An 18,847-nucleotide genomic window follows, 5' to 3' on the forward strand; every position below is an offset into this window, starting at 1 on the left:
ACTGAATAGATGTCTATGGAACACTGTAAATTCATGATCAATAGCATCAACTGGTATTTCTAATAAATTTTTTCTTGCCATTCTTACCTTCTGCAATCAGTATTTCAAACCACCTCTGAAGTCCTTCCCCTTCTGCTCTTGCTCATCTCACTTTCAGAAGCGGTATCTCTTTCACAGAGAAAATAAAAGCTGTCAGATAGAACTTAAATCAACATCTAAAACCCCCTGTCTCTGGACCATTTTTAACTTCCTTCTGACTTCAGTTAACATTCTTAACCACACACTTTATCATTCCTTTTCTCTCATCTCATGGGCTTCCATTTGTGTCCTGCAGTGGTTACTGTTGCCCTCTTCACTGGCTAAAAACCTGGAACCCAACAACGCAGAACATGGAAGTCAATGTCAGATGATTATCAAGTCAAGAGTGAGCCGTAGTGTCACATGCTACCCACATTTTAATAAGAGTATAAAAAAGATCAGTGGAATTAGTAACAAGAAGGTCACTGTAAAATTGGAGTTTCAGTAGAGTATCAGGGTCAGAAGCAAGATGCTACTGAGCATAAAAAAAAAAGAGACATTGAATATTAAACTCTACCAATTAGCAGTTTGACATTGATAGGATTCTGAAAACCTTAAGTCTTATTACCCTTGTGTGAAATAATAAAATCATTCATCATTACTGCTCCTCATATATTAAAAATTATCAGAATAAATTTGTGAATTTCAGAAAAGTATGAAACTGTTTTATAAACTGAGACACTTTTAAATAATTATGGTAAGACAGCAGGGGTAAGCCAGGAAATTGACCTGGACAAACCAGAATGAAATTAATAACAACACATTTATTGGGCCTTATATACTCTGGTCCCTTCCCATGCTTCCACCTTAATTTTTCTAAACTCTAGTCCCATTTGCCCTCTTTTTGTTCTTCAGAAGTTTCATAACCATCTTAAGGCTTTCTAACTGAAACTCTTCCAGACTTGACTACTTTTCCTCCTCTCTTTCATTTCTTAAAATTTATTATTTTTCATGAGGAGCTCAAGTCCTAAAAATTAGAATTTACAGGAAGAATGTTGAAATATTGTTCTTAGATTGGTATCAAGAAAAGAGTTCGGAATCTTTTTTTAATTTTTATTTTATGTTTTCAATTACAATTTACATTCTATAGTATTTTGTATTAATTTCAGCTGTACAGAATAGCGGTTAAGCAATCATATACTTTACAAAGTATTCCCACTGATATTTACCCGCCTGGCAACATACATAGTTATTACAATTTTATTGAGAGAGTTTAGATTCTTAAAAATGAGAATGAAGAAATACTTTCATTTAATGCGGATAACTGAACAAATTGCACACATGATTTCCTGATCTCTTAGAGGAATTCAGAAAAGATACTTCTCAAGACTAATACTGTTTTGGGCCCTCATAATTGCCAGGGAAATGAGAAGGGAATGAAAGCATGTCACTACAAAATATCGAAAGACACAATGAAGTCACTAAGAAAAAAAAAAGAGATAAAAAGCTATAAGACATACAGGAAACAAAATGGCAACATAATTTCTCCTCTACTGGTAGTTATTTTAAGTACATATGGATTAAACTCTCCAATCAAAAAACATAAAGTGGCTGAATGAATAAAACTCTAAATTCTAATATGTTATAAAGGGACAACATTGTCTTTACAGAGAAAGTTTAACACTAGGATTTTTGTTTGGGCACTCAGCAATTATATTTTTGAAAAAAAGTGATATTTAATCTAAATATCACAGTTAGTATAAAGGTCAATTTATAGTCTCAAATTCTAATATTATTGAATAAAATTATAGAATGGATCATTCAAGTAAGAGCTTATAAATAACTAGATAAGGATACATTAATTATTAAATTATATTTACATAATTATATGTTAAAATGACCTAATCCTAAGTATTGGTGGTATTTGCTCTCAATGAAATATAAATTTAGAAAATCTGGACTTCAAAAAAATCACATAACATGCTTCTTTAAACCAATGGAATATTATAATCTAAATACAAACCCGATCAAGTATATTAGTAATTTTAAGAGTAATTACAGTCTTTAAATATACACATGCATTCTGGGTCACATATAAATGTAATTCTTATTGTGTTTCATGATTTTTAGAAAATTGCAAATTGCTGACCTGAATGAAATTCCTGAAGTGTGCCACACTACTCAGTTATTAACCCTGCATAGCAAACATTTCAACAACTCAAGTAAGATATAAAATAAATGCTCCTCGAATTTGTGAATCACTGAAACCTGGATGCAAGAAATAATAAGAGTTTAGATGAAAGATTAAAGTTTCCAAAAAAACTTCTTTGACCCCTAAGTAAAAAATATCTATTTCATAGTAAACTGACTATATAGGTCAATAACTCAATATGACCAATAAAAAGACACAACCGTGTCACACAATATATCATTAAAAATATACACATCAGAGATGACGAACAAGATGGTTAAATTTTTACTCTGTTTGAGAGTTGACTGTACTTGACAAACTATATTCAAGGACATATTACATTTAGGACAACAGGATGTCTGTATTGCTTTGAAAATCCCTACTTAACCCTAAGAGAGTGTGGTTGCATCTATCATTAGTGAAATGGCTTTAAACCCAAATATATGAATATTGTCACTGATAACTAGAAACCTTTTGCTTATAGTAGGAAAAAACTACTGGGAAAATGTATAAAGAAGGTTTTCATGAGGAAGGTGAATGAGAATTTTTGTGTGTAGCAATAGGGTAGCAAGCTACAGCTTGCTTATTTAGCACAAAGTTTAATTATGTGGAATGATAAGAGATAAGTTTAATGGGGTGTTAAATCCAAAGAGAAACATATTAGTGGGGAATAGTCAACATTTATTCAATTTGATGAGAAGCCTTTTATGGGTGATGTGATTTCAGAAGTCATCTTAACTATAGATCTAAGAGGAATACCAACTGTACAAAAGGTGGAATCGGAAAACATAGGAAAGGAAGGGTGGAAAGGACAGTGTGTTGACTTAAAGGGAAAAAACTGTATATTAATTAGAAAATGGAATGGAGTGCCCAGCTGGTGTGGCTCAGCAGTTGAGCATGGATCTATGATCTAGGAGATCGAGGTTCGATTCCCAGGCAGGCCACATGCCTGGGTTTCGGGCTTGATCCCCAGCAGGGGGCGTGCAGGAGGCAGCCGATCAATGACTCTCATCATTGATGTTTCTCTCTCTCTCTCTCTTTCTCCCTTTTTCTCTGAAATCAATAAAAAATATATATTAAAAAAGAAAATGGAGTGTAGTGTTTGAGAAGTAAAGATAAACACTCCTCAGAGAATGTTAGTGAAGAGAACGAAGGTCTGGAACTGGAAGAAATGATACGACTCTGTGCTGAGAGGCAGCAAGAGTGCCCACATTGCATAATGGGTGGGCTCAGGCAAGGCTGGGGCATGGACTCTGACAGGAACAAGGGTTGCAACAGCTCAGGACGTCAAAAGCCTTCAAAAATTCAGAGTATTTGTTTATTTTATTTTCAAATACTCATTGTGAACATATACATCCTTAAATGCATATTTAATATTGAGAAATGTCCTAAGAGTAAACATTTATGTTTGCCACTTTAGAACATTAGCCAGACATCACATGAAGGTATCGTAAGATTAAAATGGTGTAAGATCAATTTTGTTAGTTATGTTTCTATTAATTTACCTTGAACCAAGACTGTTCGCTTTGTGGAAAACTTTCAAGGAACATAATATGAGACGTATTCCTTGTAACAGTTCCTGTAATGCTCATCTACACTCCTGAAGTTACTGAGCATCTTGGAGTTAGATAGGCTTTGAAGGTCATTTAGTGTAACTGTCTTCCAAAATCGGAATAGCACCTGTACTCCTCCCATGTGTTTATCCATCCTCTGCTTGAATAGTGTGATTAACTCAACTGAAATTAGTAATCACTTTCACATAATTATATCGATGCAATTTATTCCTTTATTTTATGAATAACTATCATTTAAAAACAACTCCATTTTTTTTACTAAACAAATCTGCCAGCACACTAAAATGCATTTGAAGAGTAAAACATAAAATTAATAAACTCTACTAATAGTTTAAAGTTGAAATTTAGAGTTTTCTTACTTTCATTCTAAATGAATTTTGCTCCTAAAGAGAATTTCTCCACCCTGTCTCCTGATAACAGGACTTATTGTCTCAGAACAGTGGTTCTTAATCTTTTTTAATATTTTTGAATCATTGTAAAGTTAATTCCATAATTTGAAAAATGTTGAAAGTTATGGGCTTTTATCTAAAAAAATGGCCATAAGATTAAGATTTGCATATACTGTCAGTAGGATAGCAAATTAACTGAATTCCTTTGTGAAGTTAAGAATCCTCCTTTCAATGTACATAGAGTTGAAATCTTCCCACAGGATCAGTTTAGACAGAAATACAGATTTCACTGTTTACTAGACCATTTCCAATTTCTCTTTTTAGATCATTTTTTTGTTCCTATGAATATACATTATCAAGATAGTGATGGTCTTTATCAAAATGAGCATTTGAGAGAGTACCGTATTATTACTCATTCTAGAGAACTTTATAATAAACTCATTCATGCATGAGAGTTTTTCTCTTGTGCCTAAGGTGAAGATTCAAAAATTCAAGGTGGGCAAAAATAAGGCCAATGTGTACTAGTATCCAGATATAAATGTAGAAATCTATCTTACTTTCTGGACAATAATTACAGAGCTGATCATAGATTTGAATACAAGCTTCTTGCTGTTTAAGAAAATAATGTAAGATAAGAACAGAAGAGAAATTTTAATAAGAGAAGTAATTTTTAATTTTAAATACAACAAACTGTAACCATACATTCCTTTTAAAGAAAAAAGCCATCAATCATTTCCATAGGCCTCTTTTGCTTGCAGAAATTGTGGGGAAAGAGTGAGAAACATCTTTCATTGCTTAGGTAGCACACAATAAGGTGTTTTGTTTGATTTGTTGTGCTTTGTTAACAATGCTCAGGATCAGAGTCCCAATTGGTGTAGAAAGAGTTGCTTCTCCCTGCCCTTATTTAAATTTTTATTATTTTTTCAATAATAATATATTTCATTTATTCAGTTCTTTCAATTTGTTTTCAATGCTTTTATATTTACTTATTTTTAATTAAAGTTATTGGGGTGACATTGGTTAATAAAATTATATAGGTTTCAAGTATACAATTCTCTGATACATGATATGTAAATTGCATTGTGTGCCCATCCCCCAAAGTCAAATCTTCCTCCATCACCATATATTTGATGCCCTTTACCCTTTATTACCCCTCTACCTTCCTTCGCTCTGGTAATCGCCATACAGTTGCCTGTGTCTATGTGTTTTTGTCTGTTTTTCTTTTTTGTTTATTTGTTGCCTTCAGTCTTGTTTTGTTTTTAGCAAATACTTTTTTATTAAATATTTTAAAAATACAGATTTGGTGGCATCTCATAAATAAATTGATATTTTGAACCTAGAAAACAATATAACCAAAAATTCATTTCCAAATGCAAAGCAATTAATTTCCTTTTGTTTAGAGGTGTTTCAGATGAATGCATAATTTATTTTATTTTATTTTTTTAATCCTCACCCTAGGATATGCTTCCACCAATTTTTGATAGAGGAAGGGGGAGAAAGAGAGAGAAACATCAATGCTAGACAGAAACATGAATCAGTTGCCTCCTTCACACACCCTGGCTGAGAATTGAACCCGAGACCTTTTTGGTGTATGGGTCCAAATGAGCCATTGGACCAGGGCTGCATAACTGTTTTTAAGAAAAAGATGACTGTTACAATTAGGTATATAACTACCTAGCTATACCTAAGTTTTGTTTAAAAAGTTCTTTTAAAGAATCCAATTTAAACATCTTATGCTTTTCTTCAGTGATTTTCTCCAAGCCGTAGACTATTCCTCAATAGACAGAACTCAGGGAAACACTTGGCCACACCCAGATCATACCGACATCTACAGTACAGGCCTCTCCCAGGGAGCCCAGCCCCAACTTGAGATGAAGACCCAGTTCAGAATGTAACTACGAGATGGTAACTTATGATAGTACTATTCATCATCAAAAATGAACAACTTTAGGTATCTTCATTTTGGGTTTCTGTGGTTTAGGCACATCCAAAATTTCTTCATAGTCTGCACTCATTCAGCGATCAACTGTAACCATTCGATGTGAATTCTGACTTGGAGGGCAATCTTTCTTAAAATGTCCTGCAGAGCCTCAAAGTCTCCAGCAGCCACCATCAGCATAGACTCCTTTGGGATTATAGGGCAGGGTCTGGATAGGTGCCCCATTCCCCCACAAACAAAACATTTTGCAAAAGGAAATTCACCAAGAGCTGGGTCTACTGTAGCCCTGCGCTTGGTTATTTCGTGCTCTGTAGATCCACACCGATAACATACTCCAGTGCCCATATGCTGCTTTCAGTTTTATATCCCATGTACGAGTGAAATCATGTGGTTTAATTTTTCCTGTCTGGCTTATTTTGCTTAGCAAAATATTCTCGAGGTCCATCCATGTTGTTGCAAAGGGTTATATTTCATCTTTTCTTATGGCTGAGTAGTATCTTATAGTATACGTACCACATTTTCTTTATCTAGTCCTTTAGCAAAGCTTATCTTTGTTTGTTTGTTTGTTTGTTTTTTGCAGTTCTGGGGGCATAGGCAAGAAAAAGAGAGGCAAAAAGAAGAAAAAGAGAGGCAAAGAAATAAGGGAGGCAAGGAGGAGGAGCTTCAGTACCCAGAGCACAAGTGAAAATAAATGGTTTGTAGTCATAAAAAAAACACAGGTAATTATTACATTTTAAGTTATTTTCATTGTTCTAATGTAAACTCCTTTTACCTATCCAATGCCTGATATAAATGTCACTTTATAAAACCAAGAGACAAAGGATGGAGTAATCTATCTGGATTAACAGGGTGTGCAAAGAAGGTAATTTTGGGGGAGTGTAATAAGTTTGAGAAGGATATCTTATGAAAGCTGGAACATGGAGTCCAAAATCACCACAAGTCATCACTGGAAAATATTCAAAAATCTAAGAAAGAACTGGATTAGAGGGTCTATGCTAGCAACTGAGCTACATATAGATAAAAATGTATATGGATATTAATTAATCCATCATAACTATTCCATTTTCTGAAATCATTCAATTTGAGTATTATAATTTTCTTAAATATAGTGGTAGCTCGGTTTTTGAATGTCTCCATTGAGGAACATTTCGGTTACGAACGCTGTGAACCTGGAAGGAAATGCTTCGGTTTTCGAACACACCTCGGGAGTGGAACATGCCACAAGCTTCCGCTGAGGGCAAGACCCTGAGGCCCAGCTGTCGGCTGTGGATCCCTCGGTTTTTCAATGTTTCAGAACTTGAACGGTCTTCCGGAACAGAGTACATTCGAAAACCAAGGTAGCATTTTAACTCAAAAGTTCTTCGTCTTTATTGAAATATTAAGCTACTTGTCATGAAAGTTTATAAGAATTGGGCAGTAATTATAAAAATAAGTTATTCTTTAAACTCTGCCAAGAAACAAAGTAGGAAACATCTCTCAGAAAAATGTTTTATTCAGTAAGATTTCAAAGGTAATAGCATTCTCAATTGCACTCAAAAGGGAAAAGTAAATGGTAGTTTACTAATTACATACATATATATATATAATATGTATATTACTATAATCAATTATTTAGTCATAGAAATTTTCTGGAAATGCCTTTTATATAACAACCTTTTGTCTGGAATTAAAAACAGCATAAACACTATTTTATGAATATATTTAAATTTTTAAATATTTTGTCTTTGAATACATTATATGTTCTTCCTATGAATATTATTATTTCTAATTATACTAATACAGCTATAATATGTTTAGATTTTTTCTCAAATGAATAATATTTTGGGTTAAATTTCATTTTCAGTTAATAAACTTGGTGACAGGAAGACTGGACATGGAAAAAGAGCAAAATGTGTTTTTTCTGGAAGCTAAGTTTGGGGAAGCTCTGAAAGTAAAAGGATTAGCAGGCACAAAATAAACATTCTAGGACAGAAAACAGCAGACAACTTAAATATTGTGAAAGGAGATGAATACTTGTAAAGTATCACGTAAGACTAAGTACCTTGTAGTACTAAATAGGGAATTTGTATATATTTCTAAGCATAATTGAAAGACATTAGACAGTTACAGTTTAAAGCAGAAAAAAGACATAATGTGTTTTAAAAATTGATGTTTTGCATAAAACATTTATTTAAAAAAACAAACAAACAAAATAAAACAACCTGTCCCAACTAAAAATAAAAAGACAACGGCATTTAGAAAATAGTCAATGAATAAAAATAGACATCTCTTCAAAGGAAAAATACAAATGGACAACAAGCATGTGAAAATGTGATCAAAGCCATCAGTTATATGCAAATACCAAAATGAGGTACCACTCCCCAGTGACAGGCCTGACTAAAATAAAAAGTCTGACTCTAATAAGTGTTAGAGAAAATGTGGGGGGGAAAGTATCATTATTCACTGCTGGTGAGGATGTAAACTGCTACAGCCACTATGGAAAACAGTATGGTGGTTCCTTAAAAAATTAAGATTAGAGTTACCATGTGACCTAGCAATCCCTCTTCTGGGTATCTACCCAAAATTTTGAAAACATTTATTTGTAAAGATATAGGTATGCACCCCTGTGTTTATTGCAGCACTGTTCACTGTAACTAAGACATGAAAACAACCCATCTGTCCTTCGATGGATGATTGGACAAAGAAGATTGGTGCACATATACGATAGAATGCTACTCAGCCAGAAGAAAAGATGAAATACTGCCATTTGCGACAACATGGATGGACTTGAGAGTACCATGCCAAGCAAAATAAGTCAGAGAGAAAATGGCAAGAATCATATGATTTCACTTGTATCTGGAATTTAAAACAGAAAGCAACAAATGAACAAACAAGATAAGCAATCAAGCAAAAACTCATTGCCCTGGAACACGTGGCTCAGTTGGTCGGCTGTCATCTTTGCACTAAAGCGTTGCTGGCCTGATTCCTAGTCAGGGCACATGGCCAGGCTGTGGGCTCCACCCACAGCGGGGGCATGCGGGAGGCAGCAGATCTATGTTGCTCTCTCACATCAATGTTTCTCTCCCCTCCTCTCTCTCCAAAAATCAATAAAATATTCTTTAAAAAAACAGACAATAGTATGAGGAAGAGGATTGGAGGGAGGTTGAAGAGGGTGAATGGGTCAAATATATAAAGATGAAAGGAGACTTTGAGCAATGAGTACACAATGCAATATACAGATAATGCATTACAGAATTGTATGCTTGAAACTTATATCATCGTATTAACCAATATCGCCCCAATAAATTTAATAAAATAATAAATAAACATCAAAGATCTTCAAGGCAAGGTGACATCCTACAATCCACTAGCATCCGACATCTCATGGCTACTGATTCTATCCATAAACATTGCTGTGTTATGTCATGCCATGTGTTCATCATCAGTTAAAACATTTAACATTCTTATACTAAAATGTAATAAATACAATAAAGTGAAAATAAATTTGTGATGACAAAGTTATGAAAAACCAAAGAGATGGATCCATCTAAAGATACTTTGACGGTTCTTTAGAATTGGGCCTTGATAGCTGTTTAACTGCATTTTCTTTGAAGTGCGAAGTTAACCTGCGTAAGATTGGCTTGTATTGCTTAACACATTTTTAAATGTGTAGACCTGTGGGGATGTGTATGCATGCATGCTGACCTAATTGTGCATGTTAGATAAATATTCTACAAGAGAGTTAAAATTTATACAGTGTGTGCTCAGGATGGCATTTGCAAATTCTTAGAACTTTAATAAAACGTGTATATTTTAACTCAGGCATATTGTCTTCAATGAAGTATAACTTAAGTATTGTAAGTGTTGTCTGTTTTTATTTTTTTAATGAGAAGAGTAGGAATTTTCGCAGTAGGAAGTATTACATGTCTCTTTCAGTCTGATTCTCAATCTGTGTTTCAGTGGCCCTCCTTGTAGAGATGTAAGAATCTTGGCAGAGAGAAGAGTAAACCACAAACATACTTCTGTATTCACCTACTGCATGCTTTTAAAGAGCTCTGAAATGGTGGCTGGGTGAGAGTGAAGGCCAAAAGAACAAGAGAAATTTTGCATCTCTTATTAAATAATACACTTTGGATATAAGTGCCTCCATTAGGAGTATATCAGAAAAATCATTTAAGAGATGATTGGAGACACACCCTCAGTATTAGACAGACCTTGAAGGGGTAATTACATAATGTGGGGCTTGTATTCTTTTCTGTCATAAATGTAAAGCTGATTTCAGGTACTATGCAGCTTTAGAAGTCTTAGGGATGTAGTCACTTTTGTTTCCTGTATTTGGCCAAGCAACGCAGGTAATATTTGGAATCACACAAGCCTCCCTTTTGACAGACCATAGGCCTACTATCTGGAATGAAGCATTCTAAAAAAATAAGACATGGAAATATCTCTCAAAGTGTTCACATTCAGAAAGCAGGAATTGTCTTTACAAGATGTGTAAATTGAATGGTAGGTCCCATACCCACCTAACCAAAATACACAACAATGTTCCACTCAAGGTTTTGAGCGCCATGAAAAAAACCATTAAAAATAAGGCTTCAAATATACAACATTATCACATGTATTCCCAAATTGTTAATATTTCATCTTCGCTTTCAGCATTATGAACATTCAATGTCTTCTTTAAAAAGATTAAGAATTTCCTTCATCCTCAAAGCCATACACACACACGTACATGCACATAGATTGATATGCACTTACAAGCAAAGACAGTAAAAAATATGCACAAACGTTTATACATCTAGATGCACACATGCACACAGGTGCTATTCTGGCACTCTTGTCTTGGATTTCTAATGGAGACTTCCATAAGAAGAGTAGAATGGTTTCTTCTTACAGGACCTTGGCTTTTAAATGGATGTTCCCAGACTCAATCCAACATTCTTTCTTTTACTAGGCTTAGTTTCCATAAATTGAAGGTCAACATACTTTAGTTTACTTTTGCTTCAAGAGTAATAAAATAAGTATTTTTTTCCAACATGGATTTGTGTTAATACCTTGATTATACTACCACTTCTATGTGCCAAATCCTATCCACCATTCAAGACCAGCACAAGTATGACTCTCATGAATCTTGCTCTAATGCCCACATCTAAGGTGCTGAGAATGGGCCACATACATAGTCCATCATAGCTTACTGAGATGATCTTCTAAAACATTTTATGTTTATAATTTTTTTTTAGAGGATAATTTACTGCATCTCACAATTTATTTATTGCCCTGGCACTGTAGGGACTCAATATTGAACAAAGAGAATTCATTAGTTCAGAAGAGTCACTCACCTAATTTAATGACTTGAGATTAATACATATATCAACAATTAATGAACAAAATCTAATAATTTGAAAATTATTAATCTGGAGGTAAAGGATGGCCCTGTAACATAATATTTTGCAATATAGATAAAAAGTTACAACTTTGGAAAATATCGACATTTGAATGATCAAACACATGTATAATTGGTGAAAACAAAGAATTTTATAGGTGATTAAAATTTTTTTTGCAAAGGATTATGTTGTTACTTCAATTAATTTATGCTTCCTTACTTAAAAAAAAAAAAGTCTAAAAAACAGAAAAACTATCACCACAATATTTATCTCAGTGAACTTGGAGATTTAAATTCTGATGCTAGGTACATATATAATTTGGTTTAGTACCCAGGCCACCATTAAAGATTTAAAATTTTTTTAGATATCTTATTAGACCTGTTGGAATTCTAAAGTAATGTTTTCAAAATATTTTGCTTTTATTTCATCAAGTCCCTTTCTTGTTTTGAATATAAAAATAATATTAAGCTAAATGTTCTCTCTCTTTTTAATTACTAAGTGAATGCAGATTCTGCATTCAATGCTTTCAAAAGTCAAGGTTACATAACATTTAAAGAAAAACAAATTAACAGAGAAATTACCTGATTTTAGCTAAGAGCCATTTTCTTTTTGTAAACTAAAGTCCTAATGAATTATATATTTATTATTAAAGACAAGATTACTTAACTATTGCCATAAAGTGGTAGAATATTGCTTAACTTTTTTCTGTCATCAAAACACTGCTTTGCTTACGAGGTTTTTAGTGTCCTTGCCCACATATTGTAAAACTTTTGTATAGTATAGCTTTATTCCACTCATTTTTAGTTTAATTCATTTTTGTTTTGTCTTAACGGCCAACAACTTTTAATAAATATTTTCTAAAAATCAGAAACAAAACCCTATATATTACATTAAAGATATAGTTGTTGGATCTCTATTAACATTTGAATATATGCTTAAATACCTGTATATTTATAAATTTTCCAATTATGTCACTACTAAAGATGAGGCACAAAACTATATTTCTTTGTAATTCCCTTGTCTGTGTGTCTGTTTAGCCCATACTTTTCTTTTGAAAATGCCAAAAGAAAAAGAAACATTCTAAATCATGTACATAGTATTATAATCTTTTATGTGCTCATTGATAACCCATTTTGAATTTGGCAATTTAAGGAAGAAACTGTTAACTTCCTCTCTACTATCATGGTATGCTTTATTAGAGCTAAAATTTAATTATTTACCATTTTAGGCAACATAGCAGAACATAGTAATAAAATATCTTCCCAAAACACACCTTAGGTGTTAACTATTAAATTTTTACTATAGAGCTGAGTAAAGAAATTAAAAATCATAAGTTAGTACAATTTTACCAGTTTGCTTGGCTTTGTATTCACTTAAGCATTTTTCATGGGATTTCAGTATATATATAATCTAACAAGAAGCCGGGAGTCTGCAAATCTCTAAGGTTTATAAAAGTGCTGGATTTCAAGTACAAATTATTCTGCTGCAGAAAATTCTAGATCCTGGCCCTTCTTCTCTCTTTAGCTGTACTCCTTTCCTTGTGATCTCATGTGGTCTCTTAAATTTATTGTTGACTTTAGGCTCATTTTATACACACACAATATATATATATTTCAGCATTAGTTTCTAGACTTCTATATTTCATTCTCTACAAGGCCTGTTTATTTTAATGCTGTAGTGCATACCTGTTTTTACTTTGTGCCTGCCTAGAATCCCTTCCCTCTGGTTTCTAGTAAAATATTTCTTTTACTTTTGGAAACTCTGTAAGTAAGGTGGTACAATCAATTTAGTTACACGCATTTGCTACCACAAAGGAGAAAAGGTGATCTTAGCAAGGTTAATCATAGTTTCTTTCTTTATATAATTATTGATATCAGTATTTTCACAAGTTTTTGGTAAAATCAAACAAACGTGTCTTACCAGTTGTATCAGTATTAAACCAAATAGTGGTTACAAACAGTGGTTACTTTAGGTTAAAACAATTGCAAAAAAAATTAGTAGTATTTTCTCAGCATTGTTGACAAAATGAGTCCTTGCCTATAGATTAAATGTGCTGTGGATTGCAGTATATATCAAGGGCCAAGCTTCAGTTTATTGTAGATTCCATGTCTCTTGTTGGGATATCCAAAGGCTAACAATTGTTTCATACAGCAAAACTCCACTGCCAGCGTTCCCATTGTGTTTTCTCTTTAAGTGATGTCCATCTTTCTCCCATCAACAAAATCCTAGTTAGTTAAATAGCTCTCTAATATCAATTTACTGCACTATTTTATAGACTTGTGTTGTGTTTTTCTGTGGGGCTTGGGCAGTTAGGAAGCACCTCTGCAAATTACTATTTAGAAATTCCCATAGATTTCATGAAGGGGACCATAATTTGCCATAAATGTATTGCTCTGCTTTCACAAGACCCTACACAATTGTCCTTGAGCTACCTTAACTTCCTTCTGGAAGATCATACTTATTAGTCCATCATGGGTCAGTGCACATTCTCTGTTCCATATTTTTTCTTTAGCTGCTGTTTATCCATTATTTTAAAATATAGTGCCTTATGACCCTGGGTCATTTATCTGAAGAAACCCAAAACGCTAATTTGAAAGAATATATGTATGCTTATATTCATTGCATCATTATTTACAATAGCCAAGATTTGGAAACAGCCCAAATGCCCATCAATACATGAGTGGGTCAAAAAGCTGTGGTAGAAATATACAATAGAATACTACTCAGCCATAAAAAAGAAAGCAATCTTACCATTTGTGACTGCATGGTTGGACCTGGAGGGTATTATGCTAAGCGAAATAAGTAAGTCAGAGAAAGAGTGATACCATATGACTTCACTTATATGTGGGATCTAAAGAACAATATAAACAAACAAAACAGAAACAGACTCATACACACAGAGAACAGACTGATGGTTGCCAGCAGCTGAGGGTGGGGGGACTGGGTGAAAAAGGTGAAGAAGTTGAAAAGATTGGTAGTTACAAAATAGTCATGAGGATACAGAGTACAGCACAGGAAATACAATCAATAATACTGTAATAACTTTGTATGGTGCCTGTTGGGTACTGGAAATATTAAGGGGAACACTTTGTAAAGTATATGATTGTCTAACTACTCTGCTATACACCTGAAACAAATACAAAATAATTTTGAGTGTAAACTGTAATTGAAAACACACACAGACACACAAACACACACGCAAACACATAGTATCCATCCAGAATGCTTGTAATCCAGTATCTTCCTCCTGAAAGTCTCTTCCAAGTATTCATTATGAGTCATTAGTTTTTTTTTCCCTTAGAATGTCTCCTTTCATTAAAGCCAAATGTGGTTTTTATAAGACAGCTAGACCTATGCCAATTTTGTCCAAATCACTATTAGAGCATTTTGACCAATGTAGGTTCATTCAACAAATATGCTGTTGTCACTGAATGTTTATTGAGTATATTTTGAGCATAAATTTTGCCACAAACTTGCCATTTATAAGAGATTCCCTTGGAGGCACTGTATGATAGTTTGCTTGCAATAATTAGGGAGCTGTAGATTAATTGTTCCTCTCAGTTTATCTGGTTACACAGCTGGCTTTAGCTACATGGTCAGTTAGATGTAATAGACTCCTCAGTAAATTTGTGCCAAGGTGCCTGCTGGTCTGGAACTGAAATATGTCTCACTGATCTCAGTGGTTCATAATCCAAAGACAAAGAGCATCCTGTGAGGGTGAGAAAGGACTCTGGTGTACAGTGTTTGACAGTTTGTTGCTATCTTTTTCCTCTGCTATACTATACCCTTTATAGGTATTAAAGCCTGGCATATGTAAAACATGTTTTTTTTTCAATTATTGTTCACTAAGTAAATAATGTAAAATTCTGGGAGATTACTGGTTACAGGCATAGCTCAAACCAAGATCTTGAATACCTCTCTTGGTTTTTCAAGTTTTTTAAGACAATCTTAGGAAAAAGTATCTATCTCCATGTTTTGATATTATCCAAAAAAAGAATAGGGTAATGTTGAGTTCCCAGGATAGTGATATATGGGTAGTAGACATCCACAAATATACTTGACCTTGAATATGCCAAAAAGTTTCCCAGAAACCCCTTGGTATTCACTGTGACATTGTTTGGATCACTTTTTCTCCTTTGTCATAGAAAATCTAGGTTATTATATCATTGGACGGTGTCCCAAAATAATGGAGGAATCCTCTCACCAGGATTCAGGGCTAAGATATACTAATCAGGCAGAATATAAAAATAAAAATAAGAAATGCATATCTGATACAATATTCAAATAAAAAGGTCAGGTAGAGAATAGGATACAGAGCCTAGGACTATTGGTGAATATACAAGATCATCATGTCACACCTAAGCTGACATCAATTTCCATTTCCTAAGTATTCTTTTCCTTCCTTCTTACCCTTTATCCACAAGAGCATGTACTATATGTGTTACGGAATGTGATATTATTTCAAGTATGGCACGCAACAGATGTCTGGGCGTGTTTCACAACAGATTGTTCCGCAACAATAGTCACACGGTGGCCTGTTACCTTGTGATGAACCAAGACTTTTGCAAGTATTTGAGACACAACAGTTACTACATATTACCTTCCAGAAAGGTTTCTTTTTAATAAATGAAGCCTGTAAAATGAGAACAAAACAAAAGCTGCAGTGAAGTCATTCCAGGTGTCCATGCACAAGGTTATGTTAATGTCATTGAGATACATCATACAGATAACTCCAGGTTGAAAGGTCATGAACCTTCTTTGCCTTGGTTCATAATAACTGCGAAGAATGATTTTTAAGAGAAATAATAAAATGTGTTGAGAATTTGACAATGTTAGATTAATTTGCATGGATTTATTCATAGGATGGAAAAAAGACTGGTGAATAATTGACTATAAATGTTACATGGATGATATACAGAAAAAAAGAAATTAGAATTTAATTTCTCTTCATTAATATAATAGAGAAATCATTGTCTTTTAAGGGAGGAGGTAGACCAAAAATTCTATGGCTGGCAAGTTTAACATTGTGATCAATTCAAGTATATATTATTGATTATTGTGTAAGATATACTTGGCCAGAGGATATTAAAATTGATAAAGACTATAATTAGATCACTCCAAATTATTTATCTATATAAAATTACATACAATTAACACACACTCAAAAACAAAACAAAACACACAGATTTTAATTTACATGTTTCTTACATCCATTAGGATTCACAACGGTCATTTAGCTTCAGACCAAGGGAGATTTGTGCAGGAGCAAAGCTCCGCCCTATTGGGACCTGCATATATACCAGATCATCTCACAAGATTCAAAATATTGTTGGCTTTATCCTTTCCATGCTATACATTTATTGGCTTCCTTTCCATCAATAGTCACTTCCTCTTATTTTTATTTATCATTACTTTTCACCCAGATCTTCCCTTCTAGGGCAGGACTGTAAGGTCAGTAGGAAGACTGACCCATAGAACTGGCAACATTTGAGTCTGGCCAATCCAAAAAATGTTAACACAGAAAACAAATGCAGGTAGTTAGTTTGATGTCACTTGCAGTTAAGAATCCTATCAGACAGAAATGTCCACTACGTTTAAATGTATCACATCAAAACAAAACTCTGGGTTTTCTTTGTAAAATTCTTCCTTTTCAGTCTGCAGTATCTCAATAAATGGTATTATCCACTAATTAGTTCTTCAAACCAAAATCTTTTGAGTCTTTTTGATTCCTACTTTTATTCAGGAATCACGCCAAATATATTAGTAGAGCTATTTAGTTTAGCCTTCAAATATAACTAAAATTCACGTACTTTTCTTGTTCTCCACTGCCTGTATGTTAGCCTAAGCCATTTGTGGTTTTGGAAATTTGATGCCCCTCAGGTCACATTACTGTCATGCTTAAAATTATTCCATGTGTTATTATTCTTAAAAGAAATCTTAACTCTTTAACAGGCTCCACAGGCTCTGCTTGGTCTGGCTTTAACCTATTACCCTGTCCTCTCTTTTTCTTAGTGAACTTCACCTAATCAGACCTCTCTTTGCAACTTAGCACTTTAACTTATGTCATTCTGAAACTCTTTCACAAGCCATGCCCCGTTGTTACCTGGACAAAGAAGCACATTTTTATTCTCTCCATCATTCCATGTTTCCCTTATTAAACTTGTCACAATCTGGAATTATGTTGTTACTCTATGTGTTATTTGTCTTTATTTGTGATTCCCCACCACCACTCTATTGTCAGTTCCATGAGGTCAAAGTTTTATTCTGGTTTGTTCACTGTTGTATCCTCATTTGTATCTCAATATCTAAGTGCCCAGCCTTATAATAATACCTCAATAGATAGATGATAGATAGATAGATGATGATAGATAGATGATAGATAGATGATAGATAGATAGATAGACAGATAGATAGATAGATAGATAGATAGATGATAGATAGATAGATGATAGATCTATTGATCTATGTGTGTACATAATGCTTAAAATTTATATATATATGTATGTGTGTATATATATATGTGTGTGTGTATATATATATATATATATCATACACACACACACACACACACACATTTCAGACCTCTTCCAGGACCCTTAAAATATTGCGCATTTCTGTTATTTCTTCTCATTCTCTGATGACCATGGCAGTTACTTGCTTTATATGACATGACCCAACACTGAGGAGGCTCACCAGTTCAAATTAAACTATATGTACCCAGTCAATAACCTTTATAGAGTTAAATCACTGAAAACTCATGGTTGATTTGTTATAACCATATATTCTAATTTTATTAATAGAGTCCTTAATCCACTACATATCCTAATGACTATTCATTTTGATCATCCCTCTTAGAAAGTGGGACATTTGTTAATATTTCTTATTTTTCCTACTTAGTACTCATATTTAAATGTTAATTCAAACCCTTATTTCTTTAGAAAGCTTTTTATAAACTCTCAAGTTAAGGCAAGAGCCATCTTCTCATTTCTTAATTTATTTTTAATTTTTTTTATTATTGTGATAATAACACTTAACATGTGTCTTATCCTCCTAAATATATTTTAAATGCACAATACAGTATTATTACCTATAGTCACAATGTTATACATCAGATCTTCAGAACTGATTAATCGTGCATAAATGAAACTATACACATTGAAAAGCAGCTCTTATTTCCCTCTCTCTCTATCCTTTAACAACCACTATTCGACTTTCTGCTTCTATGTGTTTTGTAAGAGGCAATATGCTTAGTACCTGCCAGAATTTAGATAAATTATCAATTTATTTGTCTATGGAAGCCATTAGCTCTAGGGCATGGTACAGGTCAACACCTTAAAAACAAACTCCAGGTGAACTCATGTTTCTGACCATGA

The sequence above is a fragment of the Miniopterus natalensis genome, chromosome 2 (assembly GCF_054644295.1).
Source record: "Miniopterus natalensis isolate mMinNat1 chromosome 2, mMinNat1.hap1, whole genome shotgun sequence".
NCBI classification, from domain to species: domain Eukaryota; kingdom Metazoa; phylum Chordata; class Mammalia; order Chiroptera; family Miniopteridae; genus Miniopterus; species Miniopterus natalensis.